Consider the following 14,553-nt stretch of genomic DNA (forward strand, 5'->3'; position numbering starts at 1 on the left):
TTTTAAATTTCAATAAAACTTCTTTAATAAAAAGTTACCAAACTACTCGTACACTAATGTAAACCTCAAGCGATTTTAATAAAATTCTGATCAATTTATTCGTTTGCAAAGTAGCACAATTTCTTTTAAAGCTATAAATACGTGATTTCTAATAAGGTTTACTGACGTTTTGCCAAAATATGGCTTAAAATTGCTCAATGTTGCTCAATATTGCATATTTTTAGGATGCAAACATGAATATTTCATGATATCTTGTGAATATTGCATATTATTAGATCATATGAATATAGATATATGAATATAGAAGCAATAACACAATAGTCTCCCTGGACAAAGCAATTAAAACCAATCCAAAGAACCAATTAGGGACAGGAAAATATAAACCATTAGTTTCAGGTTAGTTAATTACTAGTTAATTTCGGACTATACAGTTTCAGGGAATAAAGCTAAGATTTCATAAAGAATTGTAATTAAACATAGGAATCATAGGAGTGAGAAGCCGTCTTTAATTTCCTTAAACATTTAGTTCTATTTTGTTTCGTGGTTTGTCATCTGAAAAAAAAACGATAAAATTCCGTCAAACAGGAACTTGATGGTAAAAAATCAAAATTTTTACAGACCGTAATATTTTTATAAGTTTTCTCATTCACAAATATTATTAAAAGTTTAAAAAAAGTACATTTTATTTAAAAAAAAAATATATTCTAAGAATCTTCATCTAGAGTTCAGGCCGAAGTACCAATAGCCAATAAAAAGTATTCATAACTTTTTATTCTTCGTATAAAAAAAATATGAATAAAAATTTTGCCTTTTTCTTTAACTCCTTCTCTTATTACAAAAAAAAAATTGTAAATAACCCGAAAGAAAAAAAAAAAAAAAAATAAATCTTGAAAACACAAATGATGAAAATTTAATATCCTTAAAAGATTTCCATCTTAATACTAGCTGTGCGAAAAACGAGTAATCAAAAACGATTTTAATATTATGGAAAAAAATTTTAAACAAATATTTTGACAATATTGCGATGGTTCTATATTCTATATAATATGTCGATTAGCCCGTCCCTACTGCTAAAATTTTGAACTTTGGTCGAATTTTTAACATATAATGAATATAAATTTTTGAATATATGTGAGTGAGATTAAACGGAAAAATAATCATGGTTTTGAAATTTTATTGTTTTTAGTAAGAATTTTTTGAAAATCAAATAAACTGGAACCAAAATCATAAGATAAAAACTCAAAATAAATTGAAAATTTATTTGTATTTTAATATTAATAGAAAGGCATTTTCCTGTCTACACTTTTCTCCTGTTAATACTTTTACGGTAAATAACTTTTCACATCCTAAAAGTATGCAACACATTTTTAATAGCTGTGTTTTAATTATTTTTCGAACTCTTTTGTTAAAAAGTATACTCGTAGCAATATTCGAACAAACACCGCCTCATAAATCTATTTTTATTTTTTCTTCAGTAAGCACCTTCTTATCCTAACGACATTTCTTATCCTAAAACTATGCAACATCCCTTCAATAGCTATAATTCTAATTTTTTTCGGGCTGTTTTTAAATATTTTTTATACTTTTGTTTTAAAAAGTATAAAAAATATTTGAAAAACGCCATCTAATAAAAAAATTTTTATTTGTTTATTAACTCATCTTATGTAATGCGTCAATAAAAGTGAATTCAAACTTGTGTGTTATCCTTGTGTATTGCTCTTATGTGTATTAACGTTAATGTTTGTATTATTCGTGTATATACAAAATACCATTTTAATTTTTCCTTTTTCATTGTTGTTTATCATTATTTTCCTGTTAGTTTTCTCTTTTTTTTCTCCCTCTTAAATTTATTTCATTTTTCATTTTCTTAACTAACTGAATATATGCGGAAAATTGATTACACCTACTAGCATTATTGACAAAATATCAACGATTTATATACACGAAAAAGAAATATCGATTGTTTCACACAACCACCCATACACACATAATCCCATACCTGTTTGGAATGAAAAATTAGAAAAGAAGAAAAGAACATAAAAACATAGAATTTTTTTTTAATTCTCTTATCTCTTTTTTACCTTCAACTTTTGCTTTTTTCTTTTCTATGTAATAACGGATCAGAAGAATATTTTGTATTGTGTAATAGCTGGGAATGACATTTGACATTGATACGTGTAAATCAGCCATTCTTAAAAATTATTAAGTTCAGTTTACAGTTACATGCATACAAATATATACTAACTTTTACCATTTCATCAAAGAAAATGTGTTGGAAATCTTGAGGACTTCTTTAATCAACCATATGGTACGCTAAATTTTTAGTTACTTCACCCATTGAAAATACTTCAAAAATGTCGACAGCTTTATTTTGAGAATTTATCGAATTCATAACACATGGCCATCTCGAATTCCTTATCTCAAATCAACCTCTATTTGACCACATTAATTTACAAATAAATTTTGTCAAAGATAGCACTTAAAATTAAACTCACATAACTCGTTAAATCCATTAAAGATTCAAAAATACGCAAATTTCCCCCTGCCCCCCTCCTCTCATTTAATTTCAATTATGAATGAACATTAAAAGCAGTTTAACATCACAAATTAATGTTAATAAAAATTAATATTTTAATACTTGCACAAAAACCTCTTTTTTTGCTTAAATTTAAGAAAATCATAATTCAAGTAAAGTTACATGATTGTGAAAATTTATCAAAGTCCACTCAAATACTACCACATTTTCTAATGAATGTTTAAAATGGCAGACTTACTCAAAGTGACTACAACATTTTATATACATAATATACTCGTACATTTTACAAAAAAAAATTAATGCAAAATGCTTTTAAAATATCACAAGTTAAATAAGATAATTTTACATGATAGCTATCCATTATTAAAAAGAGTTCATTTTGAAAAGAAAAACAATAGAACAGAAAGCTTTTTAATAGTTTCCAATAAAAATAAAATGTGAAAAAATTGAATAAAAAAATGCCAACCAATGTAAAATAAAATATTATTTAATTTAAAATCTTACCTCATCCCTCCACCCCCCTATCCATAACAAGTTCTCATACAGTTTTCTCTATTCTTTTCATTCATTCTTTACAGTCAGGAATAAAATCCTTGAAGTAGAACTCATTTTGCTTTAAAATTAATATTAATTTACGTACTTTAACATGTTGTTTCTATACAGATAACTTGTGTAATTTTTTTGTCTTCCTCTGTGTTTTATTTGTAACTGTCATCAAGTAAAAATAACAATCTTTTAACAACTCTTTTCATTTTTTCTACTCCCCACTTCCCTCAAACCAATTATCTCTTACTTTTATATACATTACTTACTTTTTACAATATAGAGTCAAAAATAAAATCTCAAAGAATGAAAAATTTTAAAACTTAAAAAAAATGTTTGAATTCGAAATTTTCAACTTATTTACAAAAATATGAAATGTTTGAAATAATCCCATTGCTTTCAATTTCATTTAGTTAATAGATTTGGTTGGTTCGTGTTATTAATGAGCCCATACAGCGTGACACTTCAATTATTACTATCACGTCATTCTGATACAACAGTCGTTATGTACCCGACATTAATTTGCTTAACTTACCCACTTCTTTTAAACAGCTCTCAGGTAAATTTCAAGGGCACAAACGGGTCTTATATTCTCTTCGAGATGTTTGCAGCCGTTTCTTTAAATCATGGTTTAGCCACAGTTTTTTTGCCAATACGTATATTTCCAAGTCTTCCCACATACGCTAATAGCACATAATATGTAATATTTGTTAATATATTCTCTTAACATATTATGGGACACCAGTACTTAGTCCAGAGACTCTAGTCTTTCGAACAAGAGCTTACAATTAAAATTAATTTGATTCGGACTCTAATCGAAATATTCTACATTTTGAGATACAAATTTTAGAAACTTTGCACTCCAAATTATCATGTGAAATATAAAATTTCCCAAAAACATAGCAAACTTTGTCTACATCTGCAATTATTCAACTCATTTTATCTGCACTTTCACAACGATTAGTCTATTTCAAACCAAATTTTTTTCATTTTTAATTTAGTGTGACATGGAATATAACAAAAGCGTCTCAATTTAGAGAAAACAAAAACAAGGAATGAAAATTACAGGTAAGTAAAAATAAAAAAAAATCATCAAAAGCAAAAATTTTCCTTAAGACAAATTTTAAAAAAAAGTTGGGTCAAACCAATGGTTTGTATTGTAGCACTTTTCCCTTCAACAAGTGAAAATACTGCTTTTAAAAACAATCTATGTATATCTACCACACTATTAAAATTATTTTCATTCATAAACGAAACTATTTCTAGGATTGCATATATTTAGGATGAACGATTTATGCAGTCTTTGAAATAGATAAAAATTAATATAAAGAGGGGTTAACATAATGCTCGATTTTAAGGGTTAATTGTGTGAGTTAAGAAAAATAATTATATTTTTTAATGTCATGGAATTTACCGTTAGCTTTTTGCGTTTGAAAAAGCTTGCGGTTTCGGAAATATAAGGTGTCAAAAATTCAAATTTTACGAATTTCAAGAGGCGATAACTTGAGAGGGGGTGGAGATGGAAAAAAAATTTCTTCTAACGAAATGAACTATTTGTTAATGTCTAAAAGCCCCTAAAATTTCAAGCTTCTGCAGGCTGGGGTATAGGAGAAAAACGAAAACAAAAATTTGGAAAAAAAAGGACTTTAGATAACGGTAAATTTGAACGGCCATTTTGTTTTTCTAAAGTTTAACTATAGTATATCGCGTTAGGGAAAGTAAGCCGCTGCCTTTCTGCGTTTGCAAAATTTCAAAAATGCTTATGGTTTCATTGCAACAAATAGTTAAAATGGGCCATTTTTGTGGCTTTGGGGGGGTATAACTTCTAGAGGGGGGGAGATAGGTAAAAATTTTGTTCTACGAAAATAAGTTTCTAGTAAAGATCTATGCACGTATTAAATTTCAGCTTTCTATCTTTAAGAATGTAGAAGTTTTGTAAACAGACACACGGACAGACGGACGGACGGACGGGCGGACAGACGGACGGACAGAGTAAAACTAATAAGCACTTTTTTTCAAAAAATTTTTGGAAAAGTGCTAAAAAGAAACCGAATTTTTCAAAGCGTAAGATTGAAGGTAAATGACTGAAATTTTTTCCCATCTGGTCTGTTTTCTTTGTTTTTCAAAGAAATCGTTTAAGACAGTTTTCTCAACAATAAAACGGTAATATATAATTCAAAAAGAAGAAAAGGATTCATTATTCTTAATGATAAAGGATGTCCTTTGCTTTTTGCTTGTGTTTTGTTTTCGGGTTTTCATTATTCACAAAATAAAATGTAGCCTCATTTGATTCCTAAATTAAAAAATCATAAAAGTGGTTAGAAAGTATTAGAAAACTTTTCATATTAGTTAAATGATGGTAGAAATCAGGTAAAAGGAAGAGATTAAACAAACTTAAAATAAAAAAAGGAAAAAGAAATAAAATGAGAAACTCATTTTTAAAGCAATGATTAAGATTTTTTAAATGAAAAATGGAAGAAGAAATCTGATGTAAAAAATTGTTTACCCGTGCACGAGAAAAGAAAAATAACCTTGAATCTTAATTTACAGAAAAATTCCTATTTAAATTTACTGACAAAATTATCAAATAATAAATTACGCTATATGGAAGTAATTTATCATTTACGAGGAGTAAAACAAAGCATTTTTAACAGTAGAGTGGAGTTCCTCTTAAAATTTATTATTTATTTGTATCAAATTTATTTGATATATTGATATTAAAGTAAATATAAAGATATCGTGCGTCATAATTTCGAACTTCCTATTATATATTTCAAAAACTATTAGCAATTTTCATGTGAAATTTCACAATCAAACTGCTAAATTGATAAATGTGCCATGGTGCATGGAAAATATTCCAATCTGATATCCAATAAAAATTCCAATTAAAAATTAAGATGTTGAAAGTACAACTCCACTTGTAATTTTTGTACCTTTATATGCGTCTATAGTACCCAACTACATTTCATTTAAACAACTACTTTTCATTAAATGATCATTTCACTTGATATTTAGAATGAAGTTTGAATGCTACGTAATCTAAAATTCCAATTTGTGTACTTCAATACAAATTATTATTATTTTAAAATTTGAAATTTAATTTTAAATGCTATTAAAAATTTTTCATTTGTGAGGACCATTTTTGCATCAAGTAGAAAATTTTTCTTTTAATGCACAGAGCTTTATGCCGGATTTAAATTAGTTTCTAACAATGATTATTGTACCACAATCTTTTCAAAAAACTATACATACATACATTTGAAATTCACTGAATGTAAGTATTGAAAAATTATTTTGGAATGCAATTAAAAACAAAATTAAAGAATTTCTACTTTATTACGCATGTAAAAAGCAGGTGAAATTGTAAAACTTAATGAAATTTCGGTATTAAATTCCTAAAACTATATATTATAGTTAAACAGTAATATGAATTAAGGATAGACAACTTAATGTAGAATGGATAATGATGATTTCATTTCGAAGAAACTAAGAAAAAAAAGCAAAGACTAAAATAAATTGAAAAATCTATGAAAAACTGAAATGGGATTTAAAAATGCAAGGATATTGCAAGAAAATTTTGTATTACAAATTAATTTATGCAGTAATGTAAAACAGTATTCCAGACGAATAATTTATTATATTGTTAACTTTTAATAAATTGAATTCTACTGAATATCATGTAGAATTTAACAAAATTACTTCATTAGCATAAGAATTTACACTTCAGTTGATTATTTGCTTAATCTAGGTATTTGTGTAGTTGAAATGAATTTGTGCAAAAATTAGTTTAAAAATTGTGAAATGTAATTAAGGTAAAATTTCTGGAATTTCGATTTTACAATAGATTGACAACATTTCAGATAATAAGAAATAATTGAATAATCAAATTGAAAGTACTATAAAAATATTGTTTTCAAAATCAAATATCATAATTTAACTTTGAGAAGTATTACAAGAATTTGAGAAGTATTACGGGAATTTCCTCAGAAGAACAAAAATCATCGTTAAGAGAGAAACCTCAAATTTTGTAAAGAAACAAAATGTTAGTGAGTAAATTTCCTCTCCCAAAAAGAATTTTCATATTCCCTTGCTCGCCTCTAAGTTACGACTCAGTAAAACTCTTTTAAAGGGTGTAAAGAATAAATAATAAGTAAACTCCTCCTAAATTAATGCAAATTATATGGTAATAAGTGAATAGTAAGTGAATTTATTTATTATCAATAGGTTCACAACTTAAATCTCTAACAAAGCTATATAATAAAACCCCTATTTTTAAATTGCCAAACGTGTGGTTGTAAACTCTCGTCAAAGCAGAATTACGTCACAAATAAGGAGCGTACATGTACAAGACGCATCACATATATGTGGAAATTAAAAAATATTAATTAGATAAAAAATATTTAAGTTTCGGCCTAATTATTGTCTACAACAGAAAAATTAACTTTATATTTATAAGTATATTTATAACATTGTTTGTAACATTGACCATTTAATCATACCATTTATATCATACACTAATACAATGATAGAATAATATCATTTGTAATATTTCCTTACATATAAGAGTTACGAGTGCTACGCCTTATTATACAACAATTCTTTCTTTGTTTCTTAAGTAAATATTTTTTTATTTATACAAACTTTAATCATTTAGTAAATTTTTCCAAGAAAGGGCACACGTACACGTATACAAGAAAGTGTGTACAATATAGTTAAAAAAATAAAAGAAACAATAATAATGTAATTTGGAAAATTGTTATTTTTAGTAAAGTGTTTTTCTTTGTTTGGAAAATACACAAAAAAAAGCAAAAACAACCTAAAAGTTACGCATTAATTGTTATATACATATTTGTGACATTTTCATATCAGGTAAATTTTAATGGAATGTATTAATTGATATGTCATGGAAATGGAATTGACATGTCAGAGTTATAATATATGTAACTCTACCTACTTCCACACATATCCCTGTCGTATGTTTCTTAATCCGAGTGCTTTAAATTAAATATGAAATACTCTTGTAAAAAGCACAAATCTCGTCTGTCATTTAGCCGCCCGGATCATGCGATTGACACCCTGCAGATTATTGTTTTGGCATGGAATCTCTTACTTATACCGATACGTTAAAACTTCGTAAGACAACAATTATCACGTGATTGGTAACATTTTGTTCGAAAAAATTGTCTTAAATTGAATGTTGATCGAATGTACCACACAAGGCATATATATGATCGACCATATAGATGATGATTTATAATTAAAAACTAAATTCAAATGAACACTAAAAATTCCATTTCAATTGAAAAATAAAAGTGAATAAGCAATTTCTTCCTGTTCTTCTTTAAATTTTTTAATTTTCAAAACCTATTTCATATATTATGGATTCGTGGTCGGGCATTCATTTTCATTTAAAAAATTGTACATATATAAAACATGATACCGTACGATATATTATATATTTCGAAACTAATTTCACTAATTGTCTCAGTTAGTTGAAGTCCAATTCGAAGAGGAAAAATTTTTAAATTTGAAAATTTGAATTCTTTAGGATTTAATCCTGTTTCAGTGCCATCTATAATTTCTATGCAAGAAATATAATCCCTCTCTATTTATAAGTAAAATAACCACATGTCAAAATTTCAAACAAAAAATATTTGAAAAACCTCACAATTTTTGTAAAATTATTAAATTATTAACTTAATTATTTGTTTTCTACATCTTTTTCCTTTAGCAAGTCAATTAACGTAATTAAAATATAAGGCATAAACAAAATTTTAATATCATTTTTCTAATATCCTTTTCTATCCTTGAAATAATCACAAATAAGAGCAACATTTTAATAAATAATTCAAAAACAAAATTGAAATAATTTTTAATTTGAATTAATTTTTTTTTTAATAAATTACGTACCTTCCTCTTTAATCCAAATTAATTATATCCAATTTTAAATTATCTCAATCAATTCCGAAAAAAAAATTTTATAAAATGTACAACCTACTTAATTTTCAAAGAAAATCCACAACATTATCCTAATATTTAAAAAAAAATTTATTTCAAAGTTTGTTAAATTTTTCACAATAATTTTTCTTCTACATCTTTTAAAAAAATTTATTTTTCTAATAAAATTTGATTACGAAATGAGAAATGGGCAAAATTTTAAGAACAAAAATAAAAGAAAATTAAATTATACAAAAAAAAAATTTTAATTGTAGAACTTTTTCAATTTAAATTTTAATTTAATGAAATGAGTAAAAATTAAAATTTGTTTTTTCTTAATTTTAAAAATTCTTTTAAAATCACAGAAACAAAATTGAAATATATTTATCTATTACACCTGCATTTATATTATGCATGTCTCTGTGTATGTTAGAGCACAAAGTCATCAAACACTAATTATTGCTTTGATTATAATTCAACCATATTGTTATGATGACACAATAAAGTGTGATTACTTGCAGATACAAATCAATACTAGAATAATATCAGCCAGCCCATAGAATGGATAATTCAATAAAAAAAATAATTTCTTAATTATCTCGCCCAAATACATAGTTCTTAACTCACTTCCCCTAGAATAATAAATTAAGTTTATAACATGCTACTTGAACAATAATTTTGTATACACACATTCAAAATTTTATAGAAAATTCCAGTTACTAATGAATATATCTAATTTTTATGTATATAATACACACTTGTATTTCAGGTGTACTATGTTCATTGTATATGACTGGGAATCACAATATGACGTATTCTTGTGTCCTATTCTGCTTAATATTATTTCTGATTTTAAAGAATAACTAACCTTTATTTTCATTAAAAACTTCTAAATACGTTCAAATGTGTTTAAAATTAATTGAAAACAAAAATAAAAGCGATTCTAAAATTGAAATCAAAATTATTCTACAGAAAAATATATTAGGTTCAAAACCAGACGCCTGCGGTTATGCAATTTTTTACGATTTTATTTAAATTATTATACAAGTAACCATGAAATGTTTTACTTATAGATTTTCATACATTTTTAAATTTTAAAATTGCTCTATAGGAATTTCACTTTTCTGGCTAAACTAGAAGAGATAGGGCGACGCAAAGTATTTTTCGTGAATACTATTTTTTAAGACCATATAAATTCATTATAATTTGCTATTGATTTCCTTTTTGTAAACATTATAAGAAAACTAAGACTTATTCAATCGTACGTTACATAAGTACATAAAACACTAATATGTATATAGAAAATTGAAAGAAAAAGGACAATATAAAAAACAGGAAATGAATAAACAAAACAAAAACCGGAAAAAAAATATTTTTGATTTTTTCTATCGTTTTTTATTTTTTTTTATTTTCTTTGTATCTTTAGGTATTTTCAACTTTTAAACTGTAGAATGTTTTCCACCCTATACAATGTTTAAATGAGAAGGTTTTATAATTATGTTATTATACAATATATACACAGACGAATGTAAAATATATAAATGTATGTAAATAAAAATAAATTATATATTAAAAAATTCAGTAAAAGTAAATAGTAAAAGTACCTAACCAATCCCATAGTATAAGTTTTTAAATAATTTGAACATTGTTTCTCAACATTTAGTAAAAGTTATCAATTAAAATATTTCGATGGTGCAAGTAAAAAATCTAATTATATAACGCTATGGAAAGGCTTTTTGTCGATAGAAATTTAGAGTTATAAAATGAATAAGCTAAGTCACACTTCTATTTTTCGAAAACGTTCCAATGCCTAATAAGCCTGCAATTCTGTGCAACCTCTTTTCATAAAAAAAACTCACAATTTAGCTGAATTGAAATTTTTAAAAAACAAAATGAATAAATATATAATACTCAAATATGTAGAATGGAAATCAATGGGTCAAATTTTTAATGGAATATTATATTTTAATATTCATTAAGAATAAGTCTGTAAACCAACGTTTTCTTTTTGGGTAACTCCTTCAATCATGTTTTACACAATTTTTTAGAAATTCTTTAGATATTTTTTATGATTTATTTAAATTTATAATTTATATGAAAATTAAAAGATCGAACGAGCACTTCAAAAGTCTTTGACCTTTAGTGAATTGGAAATAAATTCATTTGTTTCGAAATAGTGTTAAAATACCCTAAATAATTCGGCCAAAAAATTTCTGAAATATATGTTGAATTTAAAATATTTTTTTTGTCAATTTTAATCCAAAAACACTAAACCGATTCTTAAACCTAACATCTCTTATTACAAAATAGAATTATAAATTTAAAAATTCTGCAGTTAAACCCGAACTATTCAAAAATTTTAAAATTGCGATTTAGAAAAATTGTTAAGAAGCTCTGTACTTTATTTTTATTGTTTTTGTTACGAAAAAACAAACAGTTATATATTTAAAATTATATGTACATCGTACAAAAATATTTTCCAAAAGTGTATAGGAATAAAAAATATACAAAATAAAAATAAAAAAATTGAAAATAAATTGTTTGTAACGTACACACAAACAAACGTTTCCCCGGATGTACGGCGATCTTATGTTGTTTTTTTTTTTTTGTGTTTTTTTTTATTTTTATAAATCGATTTTTTCTTTTTAATTTTTGGTTATCCCCACTTTATTTTTTATTCTTAAAATATTTAATTCTATTGTGTGCATCCTGTTTTCTATATTTTTTTTAACCTTATAAATTTTTTAAATATTTGTTATTTCACAACGAAATTAAAAAAGAAATTATTAACATTGTTTTTATGTTTTATTTAGAATTCAAAAAATAATTTTTTTTTGTGCTCTCTCATACCTTTTTAACATTTTAACATTTATAATAAATTTACAATTTTACATTTTCATGTTAATTATTTTAGAACAACCAAAACAAGTACAAAAAAAACAAAGAAAACATGAGGCTGAACCAAAAAACAAAAAATTTTCTTTACCCAAATAATAAAGAACCCGTTATCCTTATATCCTTTTTGTGTTTAATTTCATTATTACAACATTATATTATATTTGATACACAAAAAAAAAATTTGTATTATTTATTTTACACATTAAATTGTTTCGACACACTGTATATATACCTTTTATTTTATTTGTTGTATTTTATGTATATGACAATATTCTATTTGTTATATATGCAATCCTGTACAATTCTTATTGGTGGAATATATAATTGTCCTCTTAATAATTTAATTTAACATTAGGATCAAATTGATTTCCTTGCAATTACATTTCAATTACAAAATTTTTGTACGAAAACGATATAAATATCCTTTAAAATTGTATATGAAGTATGTATCCTTTTGTAATATTTGATTTTCAAATTTCCACTTCAATAATCCAATTTAAAGTCATTTTATATTCTCCGTTATAATTTTAAACAACTGCTCTTTGTATGTATTTATCATATAATTCCCAATTTAATTATAATTATAATTTTTAGTACATAATTTTTTAAGTTATTTTGTTATATTTAATGAAATTTATTTTTATATTTGAAAAAAAAATTCTTTAAAAATTAGGATACGAAAATGAAACAGAAAAACAAAATTAAAAATAAATTAATTATAAATCAAATATCCTTTTTATTATACATGTTTATTGTTTTTTTTATATATATATATATATATATATATATATATGTATATATATAGATTTGGTCTTCTTATTGAAAAGAAAAATAAAACCCGCGAACGAAAAAATTCATTTAAAGCAAGGATATTGCACAACGAAAGCTCAAAATAATACTAAAACAGCTGGCCATAAAAAAAATATTTCAATATTTAAAAGAAAAACGAAAAAAAAACAGGAAAGAAAAGTGAAAATCAAAAAATACAAGAAGAAATCCTTGTATGAACCTCTAGATATGCAGATTTATTATTATCCTTTCAGGAGCTCCTTGATTTTTTTTGCTTTTTATTTTCTTATTTGTAATTTGTTATTAATTTTTCTTTGCCCTGTGTGATTTTTAATGTTATCTTTGTTGTTTAACAAAATATATTATTTGTTTTGCAGACACAACCTGTTAATTATTCAGCCAAGTTTCAAAAAAACATATAAAAATAAAAGCAGAACATAAACAATAAAAAATTGTTAGAGAGGAGAAATTTTTAACATGCGCTCTTTAATAACCAACTAAAGAGAATGGAGATTGGGGAATCGAAATTATATATAAAATTTAATAAAAGAGAATTTAGAAATAATAAATTTGATTCTCTTAAAACAGGTATAAAACTTGTTTTAAATAAAGCTTCAATTTTTAATAAGAAATTTTTTCTAACGTTATAAAAGTATAGAAACATATTTTAATACAAGAGTAGGAAATTTACACTTTAGAATGTGTAGGAAGAAGTTAGGAAATATTTTGAGTATTTAACTGAGATAAAATATAAAACTCAATAGGAATGAGAGAATATTTAAAAATAACCGTTGAGTAAGAAATTTTTGCCGTTATTGAGTTTGAGTTTTTTTGTGGTTTTTTTTCTTTTTATAGTTCATAGGCTTTTCTGAGTCAAATTTTTTTTTATATTATTTGTGTATACGCTTTAAATGACTAATAAAATTTTTTTTAGTATTATTGTGTATGTTGATGGAGACGGAAGTATAATTTAAAGTTAAGTTTTTATTGTAATTAAGAAGATTAAATAAAATAGTAAAATGTTGATAATAAAAAATTTTCATACATTATATTAGAATGTTAATAAATCTTGGCTTTTATATTCTCTACAATTAAAACTATTGCCTAATCGTTTATAAAATGTTAAGATCCTATATAAATTTTACTACTATAATAACCATGTTTTATTAAATAATTCAATCATTAATTTATTAGAAAGAACTGAATACATAATAAACTATTGAAACAAAAGATTTGTTATATTAATATAATTATAGCTAGAACTAATTATGACGTTAGCATTTCAATTTCAGCTTCTTAAGAATGGTATAGATTAGGAAAATTTCATAACAATACATTTTCTTATTATAAATTGAATTTGTTTTACAAAATGTGAATTATATTCGATATTCTTAGTAAGAAAACACATTACATTATGCGAAAAATTTTGAAAATCTTAATTATACGTTTCCTGGCTATAAACTATAATTTGACTAGGATTTTGAAATGCGTTTATTGAAAACAGTTAGATATTTGAATTTTCAAGTATACATATATTGTTATTCTTTTGGTACATATTTTATTTATATATACATATTTTGAAAAAAATTAGGATTTTTAAAAAAATGCCATAAAAATATCCATTATTATAATAACTTAAAAATTAAGGCTATATACAAGTCCTCCTGTATTGTTATGTCAACTAAGTAACCCACCATATTTTTTTTTACTAAATTTATTTAAAATTTTTAAGTGAGTATTTGGCACATACATACTCTATTTGATATCTTATTCCAAATGCAATTTCGAGGCAAATGCAATTTTTATATTTGTTGCGCTTCTGCAAATATGATTCTAAATATATATATGTT

General features: G+C 24.5%; 1 protein-coding gene across 9 annotated transcripts in view; it reads right to left on the reverse strand.

Moving 5' to 3' along the window:
• LOC129619200 (neuroglobin-like) overlaps positions 1 to 14,553 on the reverse strand; it is a 208,290-nt gene that overhangs the window by 190,792 nt on the left and 2,945 nt on the right. For 4 of the 9 annotated variants that reach the window (XM_055534333.1, XM_055534329.1, XM_055534330.1 and 1 more), the window contains exon 1: positions 12,147 to 12,774. The exons of 1 other annotated variant lie outside the window; for it this stretch is intronic. The gene's annotated coding sequence lies outside the window, so the exon portion shown is untranslated. 4 more of the 9 variants (XM_055534331.1, XM_055534326.1, XM_055534328.1 and 1 more) reach the window with 3 other exon arrangements.

Source organism: Condylostylus longicornis, unplaced genomic scaffold (genome assembly GCF_029603195.1).
Source record: "Condylostylus longicornis isolate FDR11 unplaced genomic scaffold, ASM2960319v2 ptg000011l, whole genome shotgun sequence".
Taxonomy (NCBI): Eukaryota; Metazoa; Arthropoda; class Insecta; order Diptera; family Dolichopodidae; genus Condylostylus; species Condylostylus longicornis.